Source organism: Natrix helvetica (genome assembly GCF_964273705.1).
Source record: "Natrix helvetica genome assembly, chromosome: Z".
NCBI lineage: Eukaryota > Metazoa > Chordata > Lepidosauria > Squamata > Natricidae > Natrix > Natrix helvetica.
In genome coordinates this window covers 99,860,708-99,866,707 of record NC_138554.1, presented here as the reverse complement: position 1 = coordinate 99,866,707, position 6,000 = coordinate 99,860,708, and positions in this window count along the sequence as shown.

The window sequence follows — 6,000 nt, the reverse complement described above, 5'->3', positions numbered from 1 at the left end:
GCAAAATAAGTAACCATTTTGAAATTATAATTAACAAAATTGTTTTCCTCTTCTTCTCTTCCTTTCTGTCTTCCTCTCGTTAGTTTTTTCCCCAGAACTGACATATTGTTTCTTATATTCATTTTTATCTATTTTGTTTTTAAAAATATCTCATTGTTGGCCTACTGCATTATTTATTCCCTCATTTGTTTCATTATACATATTAGTTCAATATTCTTGTCTTTCATCTCCTTCAAATATGTGGGCTTCAACTTCCAGACTTTCTCTGAGATAATGTCCCATGCTAAAAATTTGGCAAATTCCATATATCTAAAGATCACCAAAGTGGAGGATGGATGCTTTCATAAACTGAGATTTATTTTATTGTTAGCCTTTAATAATTTAACCAATTTACAGGAAGGAAGCAGGTTCAGATTAGCAGAATGACCAAATGATTGTGCTATTAATGTCAAACTCTACAGCTGAAGTTCTACCTCTGCTGTGATCTCAGTAGGTGTGTTCAGTTATTTCCCCATTTCCAAATCTTTGGATCTCCCATTCATGATTTATTTCTCTTTTTGTAAGAAGTGGGAACAAGGAAGTTTTTGCAGTGATCATCACATCTTATTCTCAACACTGCATGGTTGACAGTTCTGAATATCAATGCATATATTGTATAGGCTGTCCTCAAACAACCTTTGAGATAGTAGACACTATCTGTCTGTCTATTGGCCTGATCAACTCATTAGCTGACAAACAATTGCAATAATCTATTGGTCGAGCATTCCATTACCCCAATATATCCATGTAGTCATATGGATTACAAAGCCAAAATGTAATCTAAGCTGCCCCCTAGCAACCATGGAGTAGTGTTAGCTGTTAGATAAACTTGCCCACCTGAAAACCCTACTAGAGGTGGGAGAGGAAGTGAATAGGAGGCATTCTCTGGGGATTGAAGTGATGTAGGCAGACAACTTCTGTCTCTTCATTTTCAGTCTCTCAGATACCCCTCAAATTTTCTCTGTAAAATGTGTGGCTTTTTCTGGACATACATAATGGTAGCCAAGGGCATTGGCATATTGGTTGGTTATAATGGCATTTCTCAGTGATAGCAAAGGAGCTGCTCTTATTTTCTGCTGGCAACAATTTTGAGTTTGCAGTCCATCTTGTCTCCAAAATAAATTGATTTTGTTTTGAAATCAGAGAAAATAGAGGAATACTTATTGTTAATTCAGTCCTCCTGTAAAAAGCATTATTATGCTTCAATTTCTGTTGATTCAAGAAATATTTTTCATAAGAGTTGAGGGGGAAGAGGTATTGTATCAAAAGCAGAAGGTAATGCATTTAATGATTTTTATAAAAACCCAAAGAGAAGTGAAATGTGATTGAGGGGAGACAGATTATGACCACAGAATATTCATGTACACACCAGCTACTATTTGCATTAAATTTATGACAGGCAACAATTGGAATATCCTGTGCTAACCATTCAATTTACATTTGGAGAGTGTAATGAAATAATATAATTAATATATTGCTGGAATTACTTTTGTAGTGGAATTCTTTCATTGTTTATTTAAATTTTTTAATCCAGTTGTATATATAAATCTAGGAATTAATAGGTACAAGTATTACCTTGTCCTGAGATTCAGTGATCTTGCTCAGCCTTTATTAAACTCTCTCTGCATATGTCAGTATTTATTTCTCCCTCTGTCTGTGTGTGTGTGTGTGTGTGTGTGTGTGTGTGTGTGTGTGAGTGAGTAACATTATTCTTGGCACTTATAGCAGCCTAGCATTGGTGTTCAAGAATGAACTTTTCTTAACACCAGAGAAATGTCTCTCTGAATCTCTCACCCACAACTGTGAGTTCTGGGATCCTTCATTTCCTGGAATGCTAGGAAGAAAATATCTTGGACAGTTGCCTGAAAGCTCTTTGGCATCACTTAGGAATTGGATTGTGGACAGACCTGTCAGAAGGTTTTCTTTAACATGAAGAAAGATAGGATTGGCATGAAACAAAAGAAAAATATTGCTCCTTTTCTTCTGGAAACTGGAAAAGATTCTTCTACTGCTTAATGAAAATAGGTCTAAAATAAACCAAGCTGAAACAACCTGTCATCCCCATATTGAATGCTGCCTACCCATAATATATGGCAACTCAGCAGAGATTAGTCTAACTTGGGGGCGGGGAGGAAGGTGCCTCGAAACGCTGGGTAGGGACAATACATCACATAGCTACGTTTGAGATCGTAGCCACATATCCGAATTAACATGGAATAGGTATTTACTTGAAAACATACTCTATTTGAAGGGCTGTCCAGTTCAAGTCCAGTTTAAAGACCAAAGAACTTAAAAGGGAGATCAGGGCTGCCAAAATTGTCCATTAACAAACTAGCACTTGGAAGGCAAATCAAGCAGACATTGGTTTCCATTGCTCCAAATCTTCTTCATGATCTTTAGATCTTTTAAAAGTGTAGTAAAGTTCTAAATTTGGCATCTTGGCAATGTAACATATGCAGATTTGATGCAAAATCTGCTCGCCCTTTTGGGATGTATGCGAATATATATGTGTGTGGTCCATTTCCTGTCATTTTCCAATGGACTACTGGGAAAAAGTTAAGGGAGTGCAGAAAATAAATCTAGTCTTTAGTTCCTTTCTGCACTTCTGTTCAAATGGCTGATTGCCTTTATGCAGCCTGGAAGAAGTATTATCTATCCTCTTCTATTTCAAGCATGAAAATGAGAGAGGAAAGATTTTGGCACTCACTGTTGTGTGCAATCCAGGCTTTCAAAACACACTCTGCTTGTATTGGTTCAAATTTATAATTATGACACTTTAATGACAGAAAAAGGACCAGGCAATTAGAAGCACAGAGTTCCCATCACCCTTGAACACAGAGCCAGAGACATTCTCGGTACTTCTGAAGCCTTGCTATTAAGCAAAAATCCCACAAGGTCTCAATGTAACCAGCTGTCTCACTAACGAACTGCCAGCACTTTTCCTGAATGGGAGCTATCATCTTTGCTGACATCAGCTGCCTCCCTAGAGCACTTCTCCGCTGTCTTTCTTGGTGTGATTGCATTTATCTGTGGCTTGCAGGGACTAGTCCTAATCATATTGCATCTTGCCTTTGAGGGTCAAATACAAGTCCATTGCTCCTGAGACAAATGTGGGAGGGAGAGAAAACAGTTGGGGGGGAGAGAAGGAGAAACAAAAACTGTCACCTTTTTGTAAGACTGATAAGCATTTGGCAGACAGGACACCACAAATGAGAAAAGCAAACAGCCAGCAATCTGTGAGTGCCATAAATATGTTACCATCTCAGCTGGAAGATAGGCAATATATGCACCAAGAGGCCTTTGTTTAATGAGCTGTCAGGAAGCCGGCACAAAATTATGCTTGAAAACACAGGGAAGCTGCAGAGACAGCAGAGCCTGGACCCTGGAAATGCCCTCTTTGCGTTTTATGTGGATGTTTCCAAGGGTCTTATCAGCTGAGGGTTGTCGAATGATGCAGGCTATCATTCGTAATCCAATAGCCCTTTGGACTTTTTATTTTTTTAAACCTAGCAGGGAGTGGTGGCTAAACTGGACTCTGGTCTTTTGCTCATATACTTTCCTAATCCCATAAATATAGCAAAAGTACAGCTGAAGCTCGTCCAAATAAGACAAAAATAGCAGTAAGTAGGAAATTAAACATCTGATTTCTAATCACACAGAGATTCTTTTTCTGATTATATCAGTATGTTCAGCCAGTTCCCTAGATATTTCAGTCAGGCACACAACAAAGACATTACTGATCAAAAGATATTGCAGCAACATAATGTGAATACATGAGCTGCTCTGTAATTGATGTGCAACATCCAGAGTTACAGCGGCTGTGCAGCTAAACTGGTGAAGAAACTGTGGAATTTCAATGTAGGCACTGGGATCATTGTGGGAAGCTTGAGGTGATGGACAGCATGATAGACCTTCAACAGTTAGGCAGTCATGAACAACAAATTACCAGGATATTCAGCCAAACAACAAATTTAAGTTCAACTTTCCTTTTTTGTCATTAAAAAGAGCTTTTCCTCTTTAGCTTCTTGTATTATTCCATATGATTTCTGATCCTTGCACTCAGTCTGATTTGTATATACACTTACAGAAAAATAGCTCATTGAACCTAGTTTGTCTGTTACTTTAAGAATTTTCAGAGAAAATAGGTGCATATCTAAAGTAATAAAATTTACTGAGGATTACAGAGGGACAGAAACAGTTAATGAATGGATCTATAACTATTAGGAAGATTTTAAAGCAATAAAAAAGATTAAATATGCGAAAGTGTCTGAATCAGATGTGTTAGATCGGCACGAATGCAGCAGGTGAGAGTCGCTGGTGATTTCAGCACTTTTTATTTCCAGCAAAATGTGACTGCGCTCAGACAGGCTGGAATGCTGGAGCTTGTCCTTTAAGGATCTCCAGGCAGACCAGCCAGTCAATGACAGCAGTTCAAATTCCCCGTGGTTGGGACAGCCAATCCGCAGTGAGCATGACAACTTATGTAGATTCTAACCAATCCGTGGTGAACATGAAAACTGATGTAGATTTCTGACGTCCGTCCATATGTAACACCCCTCCCCTCCTAGAATGAACAGTGTCCAATCCCCTGACTACATATGTGATGTAGTCCTCCAGGTAGGTGGGGTGCACTGGCTTCCTACTAGACCTGCACAGTTCACTTGTCCCCGGGATCTCGGCTGCAGTGGTCGAATCTGCTATTTCTCTGGCTGCCTGGGAAGAAACCTTCTGGAGGTCCTTGGCCCATGAGTTGAGTTCCGGCCTAGTTCCTTCGGTTTCCAAGACCGTCACTTCCTGCTGGATGCCCTCGAACCCAGATAAGTGGTCACAGCTTGGGTTAACATGCTGTTTCCCTGTTGGGCCACTGGATAGCCCTGGTTCCCACTCGTCTGCTTCCCGGCCGGCAGTTGAGCGTGCTCCTCGGGGCAGAGACATCAGGTTCTGCGAGGGTTGCTCTGGCCCTCTGGTTGTGGTCCAGTCATCCTGGTTCCTCAGCTTGATATCCACCAGGCGGTGTCTGAATTGGTTGATATGCCTCCTCCAGATTCACCCGTCCTCCAGCTCAATGCGGTATGACTTGGGGCCAGTGATAGGAATGACTCGGCCCGCCAGCCAGGTCAGGTACCCCGCATAGTTGTGTGCGAATACTCGATCCTGCATGTTGAATGCCCGTGTAGGCCATGCAGAGTCCAGTCTCAGGAAGGTAGTCTGGGTGGTATCGGTCAAGTTGCGGCCTCAGCATTCTTCCCATCAGCAACTCCGCTGGGCTCTTGTTGGTGGTTGCATGGGGGGGTGATGTGTTGAACTGGTCGACTTTTTTCTGCCAATTCCCTGGGCCATTCAGGTGAGGGTTTCCTTGGTTAGTGTCACCAGTGCTCGGCCTGCCCATTGCTTGCCAGGTGGAAAGGAGAGATGAGTATGTGCCAGATCCCTTGCTCCGCGAGGAATGCCTCCATGGTCTTGGCTGTCAGTTGTAGGCCGTTATCGGAAACCAGGACGTTGGGTAGACTGTGGGTGGCAAAGAGTCGTCAGAGGGCTTGGATAGTGGCTTCTGCCATGGTTGTCTGCATGAGGATTACTTCTAGCCATTTGGAGTATGAGTCCATGGCAATCAGGAACGTTTGTCCTTCTACTGGCCCTGCAAAGGGTCCCTTGGCTGCTTCCCATTCACGAGAGGGTGCCCATGGTAGTGCTGGTCATGTTTCCTGGCAGGGTTTGCATGTGGCCTCCTTGTCCATCTGGGCCCACCAAATGTAGCTCCGAGCTAATGCCTTCATTCTTACGATCCCAGGGTGCCCCACATGTAATGCGTTCATGGTTCGCCTCCATAGCTTTTGGGGAATGATGACTCTTTCTCCCCACAGCACACAGCCTTTTATGGCTGACAGTTCAGTTTGCTTGCTGTAGTAACTCTGGAACTCCTTCCCCAATGTCTCCTGTGGCCACCCCCTCAACACCCAG